This window comes from Toxorhynchites rutilus, chromosome 3 (genome assembly GCF_029784135.1).
Source record: "Toxorhynchites rutilus septentrionalis strain SRP chromosome 3, ASM2978413v1, whole genome shotgun sequence".
Taxonomy (NCBI): Eukaryota; Metazoa; Arthropoda; class Insecta; order Diptera; family Culicidae; genus Toxorhynchites; species Toxorhynchites rutilus.
In genome coordinates, this window is record NC_073746.1 from 266,119,272 (window position 1) to 266,140,662 (window position 21,391).

The window sequence follows — 21,391 nt, forward strand, 5'->3', positions numbered from 1 at the left end:
TTCGATGCCACATTATTGGGGCACGTCAGATCAAGTACGAATGATCAGCAAAATGAATTAAGTTTACCATTTATATCCGAACAAAAACAACGAAAGTTAACATTGCACTGGGCTGTCTCTCTCGAACTACATAATTTATTTAAATTTATAACATGATTGCCGAGGCTTCGCTAGTAAAATTTAGTTTTGAATGAATGAAAAACGTATCCAAGGATCAATCAAAGAACGTTAAATAAGCTTGCTCATGACAATTCACAACACTAGCAGTGTACACATGGTTTTGTAGTATTACTGCTGATTAATAAATTCATAAAGTTTGTGAATCATATTTTGCGAACAGGACGTGTGGAGAGTATCCTATGTATTTACTATAGACCGATCTCGGTAAGTAAGGTAAATTAATCAGATTACGACTTACTCTAGTGCACTCAACGCCACGTGAGAAATCTAACCCAATATGACCCAGGTGTACCCAAATTTTGACCAAATGAGGTGAAACTTTCCATATCATGGCTCGAAAGTGGTAGAAAACTCAAAATTGCCATTTTAAATGGTTTCTTTCATACTTTCATACGCTCTGATTTAAACAAACAAATTTCATTTTCTTTACGTATTTTTGTCGGATTTTGTGGAAGATGCACAAATTTTCACTTATAATTGAGGGGCTCAAGGGGGTGTAAGTGACATCGATCGATTTCTCTCCATCGACTCTCTCTTTTGGTCATAATTTAGCTGCAAACACATTCTCAGTTGTATTTGACAATGTGGAAGATAGGTCAGAACCTCATCTATCGGAATCTATAGCAAACTTAAATTGAAACTTTTTTTGCAGTTGAGTTATTAACTGAAAAAAAAGTTGATGAAGAGAAATCGATCAAATCACTTACACCCCTTTCCTTCTAAGCCACTCAATTATTATTTAACTGATTTGCTAACTTTTTCGGCTCCATTTGTCACAACTTTGCACCATTTCAAATACAGATAAAATGACAGAAACTGACAGATGATCTTACAGGTGTTATTCTTCCTATACTGCCGTTCTACGCATAGGTGTCCCACGTTACTATTTTGACAATTTTAACTTTTCTTTATAAAACGGTGATTTATGTCTAATCTTCCAGGAAAACTACAAAAAACTAATTGTATAAAAGTTGGGAACTTTTTGAAAAACAACTGTTGCAACGAACAACAAACTAGAACGATATACATTTCACGAATATACGATATACGAATGAACAGTTCGGCTGAAAAATTCATAAGGTTGACGTCTAGATGGCGCCTCTTTTGCAAAAATCTTGACTATCTTGACTATCACAAAGCACCATCTTGGATACGTGTCAAAATTTTACAGCAATCGGTCGATTGGTTCGTGAGTTACTGCATTGAGAGTGAAGCAACTTTTGTTATTGTGAAAAAAATGTAAAATTCCGAATTCCGTGTATTGATTATAAAATTGCATGAATTGGGCTTCGAATTGTTTCCGCATCCACCGTATTCTCCAGATTTGGCCCCCAGCGATTATTTTCTGTTCGCTGACCTGAAGAGTATGTCCGCTGGGAATGAATTTATGACCGATGATGAAGTGATTACAGAAACTGAGGCCTATTTTGAGATAAAACCGAAAGAGTACTATAAAAATGGTATCGAAAAGTTACAAGATCGCTATAATCGCTGTATCGCGCTCGAAGGCAATTATGTTGAATAATAAAGTTGAATTTTGCAAAAAAAAAAAGTTTTTCAGCCGAACTGTTAATTACCAAACAAATAAAAAAAGTATAACATAACACGTGTACACCTTGTTAGTGAATGAGATTTACATTCTGCAAAGTATTGCAGATCACTCCCTTCTTCATAAAACGATGTTTTATGCAAAATCTTTCGGAAAAACGCAAAAAAAACTTATTTTTTGTCTCAGTATTCAAAAAAACAACATCAAGTTGAATTGTTGTTCTAGGCATAACTGTCCCACCATGTATTTTTAAACCGCAATCAAGCTTGATAGATTCAAGTGAGGGGAACCTTTCACATTTCATTAAACAACAGTTTACTGCTCATAAAATAAAAAATCCCGGTGTATTGCCAAACTGAAATGCTTAAAGCTTCTGGCAGACAAATATGCTAGAAAACTTTGATTGCGTTTTTCTCAGTTGCTTATTTTGGAACATGGGACAACTATGCGTAGAACGTCAGTGTAGTGGTGTATAAATGTTGGAATATTGAGTTTCAGAAGTTAATAGATTTTCAAGAGGGATATGAAATTTTATATACTGGGACATAATAGGTTAATACTACCAACTTCACGCATTGCGATTATGCTGAAGGCATATGGCATCACCAACACACGATAGCCATAATTTTATTCGTTTGTACTTGTAATAACACGATCTACATCCATTACATTCATCCCTCGTGATTAATTCTGATGAATTTTAATTTATCCCCCGAATACACTCGTTAGCTTGCTTTTTTGCACAACCCGTGCGAGACAAAGCCGTCACGGTTCATCGAATCCACTCGATATTGCACAGATTCAAGGGAATGACGAGCAAGGATGCCAAGGTACAAATCATCGATGGCGCTGGCTCGACAAGATGACTTCAGGTAGAGTAAGAGAGAAATCTCTGGGATTATTTCCAATTGTTTTCTGGAATGGTATTGTGAATCAGAAAACATTTTACCTAATATTTAAAAAAGAACCTCGGGCTCAACCGGGATTTGAACCCGGGACCTCTCGCACCCAAAGCGAGAATCATACCCCTAGACCATTGAGCCGTATGAATCAAATAGTTTTCGGGTGAAACAGTGCAAGCCAAGCATTTCGCCGCAACAGTAAAACAAAAATACAGGAGTAAGAGCCAAATAAAGTATCCTTTTTAGGGTAAAAACTTGCTACCCAAAATACCTCAGCATGACGTCGGTCATCCTGTGAAGATTCGTCTCTCCGCACCAATTACTAGCTTCGTACATCGGACGTGGGCTGCCCGGATGACGCATCCCAATCATCGGAACAAATAATAGCCTTGTTTACTGTCTCACCAGACCTGCCACAAGCAGCGAACGGCAGAGGCAACTCTACAAGTGACGCATTTCCTATTTTGGTTCCATCGAGCATCTTTTTTTTTGCTCTCACTCTCGGGTATTCCCACAATGAGCGAGAAACGATATAATGTACGTCAAATTCGAGGAGAAGCAACGATTTCGAGCAATGACTGCCTGCCACCACACTCCTTCGGAGGGTTGCTGCTGCTGCTGGTGGTGGCAGAACCGCGGACCCGCGCACTTCACTCGCAATTGCCTTGGTGGCGAGCGGCGACTTCGGTTGAAAAACATGTTTACATTCGTGTAATTGCGCGCGCGTTCGCTCGAAGTCGTATTTCCCGAATAACAAATACAATTTCAGCGAGTAGCAACCAGCGCGCGCGTGCTAGGGGTGCTAATTTTGTTTCGTTTAGGATAGATCAAAATGCGTCATATTGATTCGGATTACTTGGCATTACCGAAGCAGTAGTTACTTTGAGCTTGGAATCATGAAATCAGCTCTATCTCGGTTGGAGTTAAAATGAAATGAAAAAGTTTGCATTTCCAAGAAAACGTATAGGAAATATCCCGATGTTGTTTTGCGCAAATTGGGAACTTTTCTTCGAATTCGAATTATGCTGAGGAGATTTTTTTTGTAAATTTCGAAATTTTATTTAGCATAGCAGGAATGGTCCGAATCAGGTCAAATAAGCACTGTTTTGTACATTAATTTGTTGCGACTTTATTTTACTATATGACCAATTTTATTTCAGGATGTTTTCGTAAAACAAGTCGAACTCGATCATATAGTGTCGGACAAAACCACGAAACTTTGAGAAAAAATAATCCAATCCAGTGCATCAATCCATTTATAATAATTCATTTGATTGTTCGTAGAAACTTATAACATTATAGTCATTTGTTAAAAATGCATTTTAAGCATACAAAACAACCAAAATAACGCGAGAAAAATTAGGACCGGTTTTAAAATTAAAAATAAAACAGGTAGTGGGCTATATCTGTGGTATAACCGCAAGGTTGACGTAGAACTATTGTTGATTTAGTGATCATTTGTTTGAAGTTGAATCTGATTCCATTCTGAATGAATTAATATTTGGGGGAATTCGAAAACGAGAACGAGGCACAAGGTGTTATGCATCCAATATTGATTACGAGAATATTCTACTGATGGGGAAGAATAATGTTCAGAAGCTTTCCTGTTAATTGCACTTGATTGAAAAATCAAAAAACCAAATGCATTTGATCGCAGTATTATATAAATAGAAAACATTAAAATAAACTCTTTCGCTTGAATTCCAAGGGGAACTCGCAGATAATTTTTCAGCAACGATAATTTTTTTTCCGGATTCTTTTCGATGCTCAATGCCCGCCAGTGGTTAATGCTAACTCGATAACCACCTGTTAATTGCGCTTGATTGAAAAATCACAGAACAAAATGTATTTGGTTGCAGTATTATATGAATAGAAAACATTAAAATAAACTCTTTCATTTGAATGTAATCTACAGTTCCAAGGGACAACTGGCAGATTATTTTTCAGCAACGATGACATCTTCCCGGATTATTCGCGATTCTCGATGCCCGCTAGTGGTTGATGCTAACTCGATAACCACCAAACGAAAAGAGTTGCGCGCGTGTATGTGTGTGTGGTGGCTGCTCCGATGCCTCAAGCGGAATCAATTCTCGATGCTGTTACTTTCTTGGTCGCCTTTCCAGTGGCATCACTCTCCTCGCGATGGATTCCCTTCTGGCCTAAAGTGCACAAACAGACTCTTGGTGACACCGTTCATCAGCGCTTTCATGATGACCGAAGTTAGCTCCGCCACTACAGCGACAACATGCTCCAATCACTGTTCAATTATAACTGAGTGGATTTCCGAGCGGCGCTCGCTTATGTACGGATTGGTGATTCAATAGCCTGTTTTGAAAGTAATTTTGAGACTATTGCAACATGTTTTTGGATAAAAAAAAAACAAGAAGTAGGTTATATCTGTGATATAACCGCAAGATAGACATAGGACTACCGTTGGCTCGGTAATCATTTATTTGAAATTGCATCTGAATTAATTCTTAATGAATGAATGAATAAATATTTTGAAAGATTGCTGAACGTTTTATTGTTAATGTGTGGGTGGATGAGTATAAGTATTAACATAAAATTCAACTTTTTCGAACTTGTTGGTGGTCCCGAAACGAACCGATGGAATTTGAGTGATGTTGTAAAAGCAACTGAAGATGTTTGATACATGATTCATTTTTGTTTTCGTGAGAATAACACGAGATTTTTTATGATCACTCTATGCGCAGAATAGAAACGGTGAAAACGAAGTAAAGTCTATAACCTTGCATAAAATTCATTTCGTTTTTATCGTGATGTGGCAGTTTTTCATGACTGTTCCATGCGAAAGCAGAACAGAAACTGATGCGAGTAAAAGTACTCACGCCTTGCATATGTCCGCTATGGTTTCCCAAACACTAATGCAAGCGAGCAAAAGAAATCACAGCTTGCTTGTATTCGCTATGACGGTTTCTCCAGGTGCCTATATATTGCGATCATCAATGAGCTAGATTGTTATGATTTCAATAGCTTGCTTTTAAAGCAGTTTTGAAGCTATAACTCATTGACATTTTATCTTTCGGATGGAGTGATTATTATACCACTTCATCCAGCCGGTAAAGATGTATCAACGTTCAAAACCTTGCACTCCAACGTCACTCTCTCGTTTTCGAAACTTTGAATTTACACCCGGAACAGAAATGAAAGACGTAGTCCTACGTCAAAAAGTAACAAGTATATAACGCGTAGACATTTTGTATTTCGAATGAAGTGTTTATCATACCATTTCGTTCAGTTGTTTAGGCGCTATTAACGCTCAAAATCTCGTTCTCCGGCGTAACGCTTTCGTTTTCGAAACTTTGGATTTACACTCCGGTATAGAAATGAAAGACGTAGTCCTACGTCGAAAAAATAAAGACAAGAAAATTCATACTGTGAAAAGCTTCTAGGGTAAGTACTTCGTCGTGTAACCTCTGTTACGCATCACCTCACGACTTTGTTTACCCACCACCAGCTTCTGGCACGTGGTGACCGAGATGGCGTACCAACAAGCTTGGGTCCGATCCCACAGTCGCTGCTTATTCTTCGACTTTTCCGTGTACACCGACCTTTCACGATCTCCCATCATACCTATTAGACAGTAAATTTATCCATCAATTTTTTGCTTGAAACACGAACAGAAAATATAGTAAGAAAAGATTTTCAATTTCACGATTAAAATGGGTATGTTTTTTCGGTTGCACCAACCACTCGCTTTCCTCCCCGACGCAACGAGCTATCTTTTTGCCTGTAATTCTGCGTTACCTCACAACGTGAGTTGATGCGAATTATGAATTATTATCCATTTGCCGATAATAGACATTTATCAGCTGGCAGAATCAATAGAGGGAGAATCTTGAAAGATGGTTTTACTCTATTCTCCCCAAAGTTCAATCAATTCGGGCTCAATTCACGTCTTTTTCATGTAGGTTTGGCTACTAACTATTTATGTAATGGTGGTACAGGATGTCATAAAATCGAGCATGTTGTTTGGTTGAGTAAAAAATGCAATTAATGAATTTAACTGGTTGCTGATTTAGAAGTACGAATCATATCACGCATATCAGATTATAATAGCTTGAGTAGTCACGATCTTAATCTAATGTTTCCCATATATGTCTTCCTTAGAAGCCCGCTTCACTTCCTCGAATGCACTTGCCTATTGGCGATCTAACGCAAAACGTAAACGATCGGTGAGACATCTGGATTTTGTTTTTGAACTAAGAAAATGATGGTAAGGTAACCGTAAACTCAAAAACAAATCACGTATATTTTACTTCCGGAATTTCCAAAGTAGTTCTCACATGCAGGAACCATGCATTGTTCAAGTTGTTTTTGATTGTGCTCTCGAATTTCCTTTTTTGATTCAATCATTGTCAACATTTATACAATTTTCACTACTGAAAGAGGTAAGAAAATAACATGTTAAATAAAATTGCGCAGAATTTATTTTTTTCCAAACCCATCGCAATCAAATAATCTGTTATGACTATAACACTGTGATTTATGGAAAGAACTACAAACCTTCCATAGACTCATATTGCAAAGTTTAAAACTATCATCACTTTCACCGCAGCGCCGCCTAAGTGTAGATTTGTACGTTAGATCGCCAATTCTCCTTTCTCTTTCCTATATATAAGCAGAACGTAGCACCCAATGAGATCAGAAAGAAAGAGAAAGAAAACATGAAAAAGTTGTTGTTAGAAAAACTCTTTCCCTGTAAAAGTGTTCATCTTCCGATGTATGAGTGACTGGTTGGAAAATGTAAGGACTTTTCATATTTTTTTTTGGAATTTGAAAAAAAAATGTGTTTATCTTTTGAGAAAAATAAATTTCAATTATTAAAATATTTTTTTAAGATTAATTTTTTGAAATTTGTTTTATACTTTTTATGAAAATTTGAACAAATTCCTACATTTCATCATTCCTCGTGGACTGCAACGTGTGACTGCTTGGAAGAGTTCTTAGAGTACAGGCTTCAGTATAGTATAGTTTTATATGTAGTGACCAGGGAAGTCTAGAACGTATATAAGGGGTAGACAAAAAGGTCGCGATAAATATCATAGGTCATAATAACTTTCGATCACTCTGGATCACATTAGTCAACGGCCGTTCACATCGTTCTAATGAGACTGGCACCTGATTTTGCGGAAACTAACAGTTAAATTTTTTGTGCAGCACTGTTCCGATGTTTTTTTTAAACTTTGAACACCCCCACCAAGCGAATTACCGCTGCACGAAGCACGAAGTTTGATGATGACCGCGATGAGATTGCACTCCGCGAAGACGCATCAATTTATATTCATAAGCTGTTTGTTTTGACGAGGCTCCTCGGCGAGGGACTCACAAAACGCAAACGCCCGCTCGCTCTTTGCTTGGTCCCCGATGCTGTGCGCAAATCCTTGAACTACTCTCACATGTTCTTTTTTGCAAGCGGAATATCACGCCAGCAATGGTGGCAAGCGAGTAGCACTCCATAGCTCTTCCGCGCCGCGTTGTTGCGATACAAAAACAATACTCACCTGAACGCCTCACTCGAATCTGTTTAACGGTGCAGAATATCATGTGTGACGTCATGTCCGGGCGTAAAACTCTATTTTTGGGAAACATTGATTCAGTATCAGATCCGTGGGCGGAAATGTTACATTTACAAATATGTTTGTTAATTGACAGACCACGGGAGATGCATTCGTTGTTAGCTGTTAATGTGATGTTGAAAAAGTAAAAAAATAGACAACATTCTATGTTTTTTGCCTTGTTTCGAACTCGACCGAAAATTCGGAATTCGGATATTAACTGCATTTTAAGATTAAACTCTCGTGCGCAGTATTTTTGACAACTGCAAGGCATTTAACTGCATCATCACATTTTTCAATTTTAAACTGACTAATTGAAACTGCTCGAATGAGCTACAACCATTATCATCGTCAAAGTATTTCATTTCGCATGGCACCTGTTGCTTTAATAAGTTTCACTCGTTTCATTTCTCCAAATGAGCCAAATGAGTTCCGAAAAACTAGAAGAATGCTGTCCAAGGAACGGCCGCATTGTTAACGTAGAACAATGAAATTATTATGCTCTCTTCCGGCAGTGAAATTGTAAAATGCAATCCGCTCGTTATTACTTAGGATATTATTTTAGAATGGAGACCCTGTAAGGAAACTAAGGTTGGCCAGGGCGAGCACAATTTGTCTAGTATAGTTTGCTGTTGGCCGATGACATGCTGACCAAGCATGACTGAGACTGAGATTGATTTCCAAGCAGGTGATTTGATTTCAATAGTTTGCTTTCAAAGCAGAGTGAGTTATTGAAAAAAAAAATTATGAATAAGTAATAATCATCACTCGCATACTCTTACCTTTCGAATGAAACCATATTAACACGTTGAGCCCCGTCCGAACTAGGGCATCGACAGTGCACTTCCAGTCTGGCCCACGTTGGTCCTGGCGCTCAGCAATCGATGCAAATACACCCATACCTCGCTTTACGGCCTAGATACGTTCATACAGTTCATACAAATTCAATCGGATATGTTCCTTATTTATTTGTAATATGGTTTATCATTCTAAATGCGTTTAACTTTTTTTTTCTTATTTACAAAAAACTCAAACTTTGATGGATGTGCGACACAAATAAATGAAGTCCGATTGAGCTGATATTCTGCACAGGGTAGCTTTTCGAGGGAATCAACATTTTTAAGAAAGTTCCTTTTGAAAATTCGAGATGTCCATTTTCATTGGCACTCTAACATGAACCTACCTAGATATCTCGACATCGAAAGAAAAAAAATTTGCCGTAATAGCGAAACATTTTAGGCCGTAAATTGAAAACGTGCCCTAATTCAAGAGGGCTGCTGTAGCGAAATGCCGTATAAAGAGCGGCCGTATAGCGAGGTATGGGTGTAGGTGGTAGTAGGGAAGAGCCAAGTCTGGTGAGTAAGCCGCATAGAAAAGAGCTTCGCAACCAAAAAACTCAATCGTGTTCTTGTCCGGTTTGGTAGTGAGTGATGGCGAGCTCTCACAAAACAACATTATGTTGTCTTTTTTTTGATACACTGGTCGTTTTTCACCCAAAGCTCGACTCAAATTGTTCATTTGTTGTTGGTAGCGTTAAGTATTCACGATTTCGTCAGGTTTGATTAGCTCACAGTAGATCAGATCCTTCTGATCTTACCAACCACAAAGCATTGTCTTCTGTCCATAGCGATTTGGCCGAGTACTGATATTGATGGGTCCCCTGGAATTACCCGAGATCTTTAACGCTTAGGATTCTCGGAATAAATCCACTTTTCATCGCCACTCACAATCCAACTTCCTTGTTTGGCTGGCGAGCACCATTTAACATGTGATTGTTCGATTTTCCTGCTGTCTTTAGTTCAACTAATGTTGAATCATTTTCCGATTTTCTGGACCTTCTCATGCTCTTGGGACGTATTGCTCATTGAACCGGATTCAATTGATCTGCAGGATGTTATCGCGTTTGAGTGTTATCTTCGTCCAGAAGTGTTCGCGATTCGTTGTCCTAGAACTTTTTCGGAGGTTTTCCACGCTCTTCCAGGAGAGGGGTTTCATCGTAGGCTTCGACAAACATTCGATGCGATTCTGCAAGAAATTATCATTCTTGCAATCATTCACCGAGAGCTGAAGATTGTACCGCTCATGACAACCCTACCAGAGCTGAGGATTGTGCCGGCCAGTGACCATTCTATCCTGGATTCCTCGAATCGAGAGAGACGCACTACGCTAGATAGGTGGTACAGACTAGGGGGGCGTTACTGATTAATGGTCAGCTGCATCCCAATAGGAAGTATCCCGTGTCGGGCACACGTACAAAGCACTGGAGACTGCAACATCTCAATTATGAGCACACTTTGTAATACTAACCTCGAGCCAACTGCGAGTGATCGGTTACACATTACTAACATAGATGATAAGGAAAAATTGTCAAAATATTGAACTCCCGGCTCCGTTAGGCTAACATAAAGTGACCAGATGGTCAGAGGTCTAACGTGGGACACAAAAAACAAAATGTTATGTATATATACCATAAACCATAATTTAGCGAGTCTGAACTGATCAGTATTATTTCTCTCTGGGTATCGGCACTCAGTTGTGATTTTTCGGTGGTTCAGATGTTTACGCCCGAAAATCACTCGCTCAATCAGAGCATTTACGCCTGGCAAGCACGATTTAAATTCTACAATTTTCTTCAAATTACCGAATGGAATGCTCGAAAATAACAATTCATTTTTCATCGATTTTAGTGTTAACGTATGCATTCAAAAACAAATGGACTAATTTGGATGGCGATGAAAGATAATTTATAGGAACAAATTTTCTTTAAATCTTACGTTTATGAGGTCTACAACAAAAATGATTCCATGTTGTTGATTCGCAGCAGCAGCACTGTCAAGCAACTTGATGATTTTTCCATACTGCAAGTTCCACCCCACAGCGAAGGAGTTGGACATCCTGAACCCTTTGTGTCCACCAGATATAGCCGATCTTTACAATACCATCTCTTTGCCGCTTCTTAAGCCGGGAGATCGAAGCAACCGTCCAAACGGTGGAGAAGAATCTGGCCAAAATGGACATTTTTATGCGGAAGCGTCAGACGAGACCGGCCGTGTCTGAGCAGCAGGCAATCACCCAGAAGGAGTAGCTTGAGGTGCTGGTGAAAAACTTTTTTCCGGCAAAAGAAGTGAAAAACTTCTTTCCGTACTCATAATGAAAGATGAGACGTACTTGAGGCTAGAATTCAACGAATGACAGGGGACCGGGTACTTTATGTTCCCCAGGTAAGCGATTCACATCAAATTCTCGAGGAAGGTCCCTCTCTGACAGACATGAAGGGAATGTCCAAGCCGCTCTTCTTTGGAGTCACATGGTGAACGGGGAGATATATAGTACGAAGTGCTTGTCGGAATTGGGAAGGTGATGTGGTCTTTAGGCCGAACCTGGAATTAACCCATTATGCCAAAAGATCACTGGAGCATTGATCGGCTGGAGATAAACATTGTCGCGAAGACCACCAGACATTCCCCAGCTGCGCCCGATAAAAAACTTTTGGGCGAATGGCCAAAATAGAGATACAGACGACCCCCAAAGCCACGAAAAAGTAAAATAATACGCCGATATACATCTTTTCATCGGCCATGGTTCAGGTTCCGGCCAACTTCCGTAAGACCGCCCAGCGCTTCATTTACGATACTTCATCAAACAACTCTGCCTCTTCCTGTCGAGTATACACTAGTTCTTCCGGTTTATTTAAAACGTTAAGCCCTGACCGCGCTAGGGGACCAAAGATGAACTCTTCGTCTGACTCACGTTGGTACCTGCGGATCAATAGGGGACTTTTATAAAAATCATTTTCCAATTTTGTTGTATCGCTTTCAGTTCGCTCTCTGAACAAATAGCCCAATGTCGGTGCGATAAAACCAGCTCATCGTAATAATCTTTGGATGCATTAGAAACGCTCTGGAGTAGTCTGCCAAATGAAAGTTTTTTTTTGAGATTCATCCATTCAAGAAAATCAACATGATCAAATTGCGACATTGAAATATATTGAAATCGCGGGACATTTTTGTTTCTTTAGCCAAATGCGGGACGGAATGTTACGCGGGACATTTTGTTGAAACGCGGGACGTCTGGTCATATATATATATATATATATATATATATATATATATAGTGGTTGCATGGATGAGTTGAATTTTTAATTTTTTTATGTTGTAACAACAATCCTTGAAGTGGATTGTATATTGTGTACAACTTTGAGCTCAATCGGTTCCGTACTTTTCGAGTTTTTGACGAATACACAAACGAGCGGAACATTTTTATATATATAGAGATAGAGATAGATGAGGGAAATCGATAAATTTTAATTCACTTTGAAACACAAATGCAGTTCATGATTTTGTCAAACACGTGGAAAAAAGATGTTTCCATTACATAGAACACATATTCATTGCTGAATACTCAATTTTCATTAGAAGCTCAATTTCAGAAACGCACTCTGGTCATATATGAAATCATTTTTCTTCCAATTTTCCATTTTTAATGCCGAAACAACAATCCTTGAAGTGGATTGTATATTGTGTACATCTTTGAGCTCAATCGGTTCCGTACTTTTTGAGTTTTTGACCCGTGTACAAACGAACAGAACATTTTTATATATATAGAGATATTTTGGAAAATTTAATTTTATAATAATAATTTTAAGGGGTTGTATCTAGGACACGACCGCATGATTTCGACGTAGAACTACGCAATTATATTAAGCAATTCACTTGTTTACCACTTTGAATATTATTTAAGACTGCATCGAAGTTTTTGTAATAGATTATGTTCTTCGTAATAATTTGATGAACGCCCTTTTATGTTTGATATGATGCCAACGACTACCAAAATATGTGATCGGAAGAATTGTGAAACGATCATTGTATTTTAGATTTCCCTCTGAAATTATTGCACAACTCATGTTTACGTAGCTCTCGAACCGCGAAAGTTCATTCACCTTTAGTATCGGGAATGACGATTTTCCCAGGCTTGGCAGTTTAAAAGTACGTTTTAGGGAAACATATTCCGGTCTGCACAACGACAAGCGTGTACCAAAATACTCAACACCAAAAAATACGCCCGACTTGGATGTATTTGCACAGCGGATTCCCCCAGGCACATTTATTTTGAAGTCCGTGTTAGAGAAACACAGCTCGGTGGGAACAAAAATACCCCCGATTTGCATGTATATTTGCAAAGCGGATTTCCACAGATACATTGATTTAGAAGTCTGTGTTGGGGAAACCGTAAATCGGGCCAATCAAAACTTGACAGTTAGGGCGTTTAGATAACGCTTGACATTTTACAGTTATTCAATTGTTCATCTCATGAAAAATAACATATTATCAATTGTAATAGACGCGTAGAAATATTTCCTATCAATTGATACAAACATTTTTCCGATCTGTGAAGAAATGTTCGTGTTATAAGCGTTCGAAATACGGGTAGGGTTAGCACACAAATCGGCAGTTTTCATGAATTTAAATCGTTTAGAGATTAGCGAATTGTAATGTGTAGCATATCAAACAAATCTTAGAGAATTTCCGATTCGATTGGTATGTAAATCGTGAGAATTCGTTCACAGTGAAAATAGTTATTAACGTTAACTTTATTTCATAAAAACGTGACCTGTTTTCTGATTTGTCACCCTTCCTGAAAGACGTAGTTCTACGTCAAAAAACAGGAAATCAATGCTGACTTCAAATCGTACTTTCCATGCATAAAAGTCGACATGTTCAAAGCTTTTCAAACATATGCTGCACCTGTTTTGTTTCGAGTTGAAATAGTTTGCTAGATGTCAAAACAAGGCAATAATGCATTGTGATGAGGAATACAGTGCCATTTGTTGGCGAATTACGGTTTCATATTTATATACCAGGATAGAACTTTTTCGGACAGTAGATTCTCTGTTGTACTAATTTGTCATAACACGCTACACCAAACATCCAAACATTGTTAGTTTTATTATTGTAGGGGGAATCAGGGTAAACCCGACACCCTAAAGATTTTCACGTATTTTTAAGACTACTTAAACCAGTCTACTAAATTTGTTGATCCTTCATTGAGTAGAACTAGAATTTTGATAGAATACAAACATTTTTTTTAGGCAAAATGAGTGGGGACACCTCGAGAAAAACGAAGTACTAAGATGCTATCATATACTATATACACTTTAAGAATGGGGAGGAGGATGTCTACAAATGATACGTATTTAGTTTGCAAATATTTTGAATGATAAAACACAAACAAAATTAATGTATTTCGACTGCAAAAAAAGCTGTTCACAGATGGCTTGATGAACTCCATAGCTCTCACTGCTAATGTAGCCTCAGGTTTGCGGAACTGGTTCAAATTTCGATCTATAAATCTCAGCCAACAATTATATTATTGATAGGTTGTTTCACATTGTTATTGTTTTCGGTCAATATATAAGCCAGACGACTTATATCGACAACAAAGATCTCACAAAAACGGTTCCCAAGGTCGTGTAGATGACAGCAACTCCTGCTCCTGGTCCGGAGTAAACACAGGATAAGCAACAAAACCACCTACCTTCTCATAAAATACACTGAACAATAATTTAAGAACAATTAGCGAATTTTATAAAATTTTCCGACTAAAACACTTAAACTCTCCTAGCGAAATTTACACGAACTGTTTACTGTTTGCTGGCCGGTTTTGTTTTGTTTTGTTTTTTTCGGAACCTAAGAAATGGGAAGAGTGTACAGGGGGCATCGGAAATCGGAGGGTATCGATTTTACCCGGATTTCCCCTATATATTTCTGTTCACTTAAACTGAGTATGTGTGTCGTTTTTCAAATTTGTTTATTTGTATCCGCCCAGTTACATTGAGTTTGTGGAGCCACACTTCTCTATGTGGGACGCTTAAAACTAGTGTTGTCAGAAAATGTTTGTGAAATCGAAATGAGCTTCGCAAGGGCTCGTGTCCGTAGAAACCAAGTAAGGCCATAACTTCATGACGGCGCTTAACTTTCGGTGGATGTCTTACTGCAATTATCGCAACAGACACCGGGTATCACAGGAATGAGGTTTTACGCTTCGGCGAGCCATTCGAACACGTGCCGGACGTCAAACCTCCACGCTGCGCCATCTTCCAGTGATCAATTCAGTTCTATTCGTTATGAACACGCGGTCAGTAGTCTGTTCTTTTTTTCCACTTTGTCGCTATTTACATTTCTACCCATGCCATTTGGGAGCGCTTTGTGGTTTCCGTGGATGTGGTTCTCTCCCGGACTTGCGGTGATGGTTTAATTTAATGCAAGAGCTACTCCACTTTTACGGCACTATTATTTCAGTATGAATTATTTACGACATTCTCGGTCCCGCTGAGAGTAAAGGGTGTGTCACATCAAATTGCATCACGGGAAAAACGCTGTAGAAATTTAATTTTTAGGAATTATATCTTCAGCTTTCGCTTATAATCAGATAAGAGTGTATTGATCACGTTGGCCATGCTTCACTGTCAATTTTTCGTAAATTTGGAAAAATGTCGTCGAACGAAAAAGAGCGTCGTGAATTAATCCTGTGCACTCATTTCGAGAATCCGGAGTTGTCACATCGGGACATCGGTAAGATGCTGGGAATCGTCCAATCCACGGTCAGCAGAGTACTAAAACGATACTTCGAGAACCTAACCATCGACCGGAAAGTGAAGAATGGCAAAAATGGATGCTCCGTCAGTGAAAAAGATCACAAGCGCGTAGTTAAGCAGTTTAGACGTGATCCGAGAAGTTCGGTCCGGGATGTCGCCAATAAGCTGAATTTGTCAAGTTCATTCGTCCAGCGGACCAAGCAGCGGGAGGGTCTGCGTACATACAAGGTTCAGAAGGCTCCTAACCACGACGAAAGGCAAAACATGGTGGGGAAGACGCGAGCCCGGAAGCAGTACACCGAAATGCTGACGAAGCCGCATTGCCTGGTAATGGACGACGAAACCTACGAGGGCGAGGGCCCGACCATCCTCTGGCCGGATCTCGCTTCGTGCCACTATTCAAAGGACGTGTTGGAGTGGTACGAAGCCAACGGGGTCGTGCCAAAGGAAATGAACCCGCCCAACGCGCCGTAGCTTCGCCCAATAGAGAAATATTGGGCGATTATGAAGCAGGCCCTCCGGAAGAACCCAAAAGTTGTCAAATCGGAGGCGGACTTCAAGAGAAAATGGATTTCTGTTTAAAAAAAACTACAACATGACGTTGTACAGAACCTTATGGACGGGGTAAAGAGGAAGGTGCGAGCATACGGGCTTGGGCTCGAAGTATGAATAAAAAGAAAATGCCAAAAGTTGTTCAATAGTTTTTATTTTACTGTCCAAAATTTTCAAAAGGATCGGTCTACTGGGCGAATTTCTACAGCGTTTTTTTCGTGATGCAATTTGATGTGACACACCCTTTATTCCTCGCCATGTGCGCTGATAAACGCTCACTTAGCTATGGGCGATTAGTAAACAAGGTGCATCAAATTGACCCTTCTGGAAGGATCTTCCTTTATTCTTTTTGCGAAGTTTTGGATTGATGTAGAGATAGTTCAAATCATCTAGAATAAAAAATTAGGTATTGTAATTAAGTTCACCTTCAGTCCCCTTGCTCGGTCGTTCGTTGAATTTTTCATCTTATTTCTCCGGTATTTCCGAATACAGTGCGAAGAGATGAAGCCTCGAGAAACTTAAACAAACAGGTGATCTCTTACATTACAGGGCGGATTCGATTACATAACGATTGTATACAGTCAAGTCAAAAAAAATTTTTTTGTTCTTAATACGAGGGTCGTTCAAAAAATAAGTTTAAGTGTCTCAGAAATCGCGGAAAAATAAAGTTAGGACAAAAAACAAGGTGATTTTTGTAATCTACGTTTTGTTTTCTATTTTTCTACATAATCGTCGTAACGTTCGAGGCATTTTTCATAGCGTGGCAAGAGTTTTTTCTATTCCGAGCGCGAAGTGCGTAGCGTGCAATTTTATGAAGTACGATGTAACTGCGTCACGAATTTCTTCAATGTTTCGAATCGTTGACCGCCGAACGCCTGATTACGATTACGAAAATCACCTTGTTTTTGGTCCTAACTTTATTTTTCCGCGATTTCTGAGGCACTGAAACTTATTTTTGAACGACCCTCGTACATTTTTTTTTGTTTTTTGAATGTAGAAGAATAATTCATTTTTTATTCATCCCCTTAAAAAATGCGAATTCTTTCATGAGGTGGTAGAGGATCATATTTTATGAAAAAAATCCTACGCATATATTCGAATTTCAATAATTTTATACAGAATACATTTGTGAAACTTCAAAATTAGTGGATTTAAGTAAAATTTTAGAAGTAAAAATATTTAAAGTCAATTTCAAGGTTGAATTCTATTAAAATTTAATGTTTCTATCAACCAAATTAAAGCTCGCTAACCGTTCTTTGACACCCAACTTCTATCTTTCTTAAACTTCGCTGCAATATCATTTCAAACACTACAATAGGAATATGAAGCAAACGGATAATGTGTATGATGAAAATCTTTACAGAACTTGACATTGCAATTTAAAGATGTAGAACCCTAGGTTGATCACTTGAAATGTAGTATTATATTGTAATGTAAACCAAATTAACAAATCAAAAGAATTTAAGTGAAAAAAAAAGTCATTTCAAACAAACCCTGATAAATCTTCAACTAAAATCTACCGAAATCACAATTTTTTCTTCACTGTACTCATAATAGCCAATTAAATTTCAATTTAACGTTGAAATATTGAATTTTCGCTTGAAATTAGTCATATTTGAAATAAAAAAAAAACAATATTTGTTCTCAACTGTATATAATCGAGTCTAAAATTGTATATAATCGAATCATATATAATCGAGTCTGTATATAATGGAGTCCGACCTGTATATGAACACGTCGAGCCTTTTGTTCGTCCCTAGGGACCTTACAGTCAACTTTTTGTTAGGAGAACGTTGGTCACTGGGACTGAATTTTTTTTTTCCTTTATTGATTTAATTAGGCTCAAGTGGAGAAAGAGATTTTAAAATTATTTGAATATATTATAACTATATAATTACTAACTTAAGTCTAATTAGCTAAAACTACAGTGCCACTACAGTGCAATAAAAACAGGAAGTGGGTTATATCTATGGTATAACCGCAAGGGTGACGTAGGACTATCGTTGATTTAGAGATCATTTGTTTGAAGTTGAATCTAAATCCATTCTCTCCCCACCCTCTCTATTATATAAGCTTACTGTATACTTACTTCGATGTTATTCGTTTCTCTCTCAGGGTAAGCTACGAATATAATAAGGGTGGGGTTTACATTCTATACTTTTATGGTTTATAAAATGACGCTTCCTTTGCTTTCGTTCATTTCTTACTCTACTCTCGCACCGTGAGGACTCGTTTGTTTGGGACCAAGCAGACAGCTCGTTAGTCTTTCGGTGGTAAGGCACACGAAAGCAGCTTGGATAAGCGCACCAGCCGCAGGATAGGTGAAGCCACATCGCTATCGACCGGGAACTTTGCGTGAAATTCGTCGCCATCAGAAGTCGACCGAATTGCTGATCCGCAAGCTACCTTTGCAGCATTTGGTTCGTGGAATTGCTTCAGGACTTTGGACCAAAGTTCCGCGGCTATGACGCTGCAGGGCGCCTATTCGAAGATACCAATTTGTGTGCTATCCATGCAAAACGCGTCACATCATGCCCAAGGACATCCAGCTGGCCCATCGTTTCCGAGGAGAGCGTGCTATATTAGCTTAGCATATAATAAACGGCCCTTTTCAGAGCTCCAAATTTGATGGGTTAGAGTTCAGAAAAGTTTTTTACAGGCCGAACTGAAAGGAGCATTTAGCGAAAATCGTGGTGTCGATGATAATTCGATACCGATAGGTGCCATGAATATGGATTTGATAGTGAAGAATATGAAATACATGACATGATGTAGTGAATATATCCCCATATCGAAGAAATCACTTTGATGAAACTGCATTATAAAATTATTTGTGTACGAATGCCGCAATCGATAGTCGACTCTAGAGGACTCCTCGGAGGACTCGATTCCTCCTTTGAGTACTAATAATCTCTTTCTGGCAAAACGAAGTGGTATGAATCACATTATTCGAAAGATAAAATGAAGAAGTTTTCTGCCAATTTCCTTCAACCTCCAAACATCTCTTTCTCCCGTTTGTCGTTTTTGCGTTCGCTAATCCTTTCTCACAACACCCATTTCTCGTTTGAGAAATTGTTGAGTAAACATCGTTTGACAGTGCGCGTAGAGCGGGAATTCATAAAGATTCATTGCACCTCTACTGAATTGCCGAAAGACGTGGTCTTACGTTGATCGCACTTGATTGAAAAATCCAAAACGAAATGTATTTGGTCGCAGGATTATATGATAAGAAAGCAAATAATCGCTCGAAAATGACTTGATTTTCGCGATGTGAAACATTTTCCGTTTTTCATGTTATGCATCCAATATTGGATACGAAAAATTTTCTACTGATGGGGAAAAATAATATTCAAAAGCATTCCTGTTAATTGCGATTGATTGAAAAATCACAAAACCAAATGTATTTGGTTGCAGTGTTATATGGATAGAAAACATTAAAATAAACTCTTCCGCATGAATGTATTTTTCAATTCCCAGGGGAACAGGCAGATTATTTTTGAGCAACGATGATAGCAACGAGAGTTCCGCGCGTGTATGTGTGTGTGTGGCACCCTCCTCTTGATGGATTCCCTTTTGGCCTAAGGTGCACAAACAGGCTCTTGGTGACACCATTCATCAGCGCTTTCATGATAAACAAAATTAGCTTCACCACAACAGCGACAACATGCTCCAATCGCTGTTCAATTATAACTGAGTGGGTTTACGAGCGGCGCTCGCTTATATACCGTTTGGTGATTTCAATAGCCTGTTTTGAAAGCAATTCTACGGCTATTGAAACAAGTTTTTGGATGAAAAAGTAACAAGTATATAACGCGTAGACATTTTATCTTTCGAATGAAGTGTTTATCATACCATTTCGTTCAGTTGTTTAAGAGCTATTAACGCTCAAAATCTCGGTCTCCGGCGTAACGCTTTCGTTTTCGAAACTTTGATTTTACACCCCGGTATAGAAATGAAAGACGTAGTCCTACGTCAAAAAAAAATTATTCCTTCGTTGCCTCGTCGGTATTATCCTTGTCTGGAACAGTGCCTGTGGTGGGTCGTAACAACTACATCGCCAGTTGATGTAGCAACTGTAGTGAGTACCTCCTTGTTATGTTAATAGCTCCTGTAATGATCTTATCTCAACGGGTACTAAGTTCTGCTTGTGTAATAGGAAAGGAAGGGAGAATGGACAGTGGGAGTAGGAGATGTGACCTAAATAATAACATTAGCGCTTCTTGGGAAGACATATATGGGGAACATGAAATTAGGGTCGCGAGTAGCTAAGATATCGCGAACTGGCATGCGTGAGTGTACTCCTTGAGCCTCTAAATCGGCAACCAGTTTAATTCTTTCATTGCAAAATTCATTACATGACCAAACAACGTGCTCGATATCATGATATCCTTGACCACAATTGCATAAATTGTTAGTAGCGAGACCTATGCGGAAGAGATGCGCATTTAGCGCGGAATGATTGGACATCAATCTGGACATAGTTCTAATAAAGATCCAGGCCTTCGTTGAAACTTTGGGGATAATAGAGTATAGCCATCTCCCAAGCTCATCTCTGTTCCATTGGTTTTGCCAACTGGTGAGTGACTGCTGTCCGGAAATGGAGAAGAATTCCCGATATTTGTCTTTCAAAAACTGTGCCCTGCATACTACTCATCTTTGCGAGTGTATCCGCTTTCTCATTACAAGGAATAGAGCAATGGTAAGGAATCCAAATGAAAGTGATTCAAACACTTTTATCAACAAGAAAATTCAATGCATTCCTAATTTCGATCTGAAAATATGATGCTTTCGTTTGTTGTTTCAAGGATTGAATGGCTTGTATACTGCTAATACTATCCGAGAAAATAAAATAGTGATCAGGTGGTAAGGACTCAATGGACTCTTAATTGCATGATATATTGCAGCCAGTTCAGCAACATACACTGAACAAGGGTCTTCAAGTTTATGAAACCTAGTGTAATGTTCATTAAAGATACCAAAACCAGTGGATCCGTTGATTCTTGAACCATCAGTGAAAAACATTCTTGAAGAATTG

The 21,391-nt window shown here is 38.7% G+C and overlaps 1 non-coding gene across 1 annotated transcript; it reads right to left on the reverse strand.

The window, feature by feature from the left end:
* Positions 1 to 2,700: 2,700 nt before the first annotated feature.
* Trnap-ugg (transfer RNA proline (anticodon UGG)) lies at positions 2,701 to 2,772 on the reverse strand. Its single transcript has one exon. It is a non-coding gene; the product is annotated as a tRNA-Pro (tRNA).
* Between the last annotated feature and the right edge of the window lie 18,619 nt (positions 2,773 to 21,391).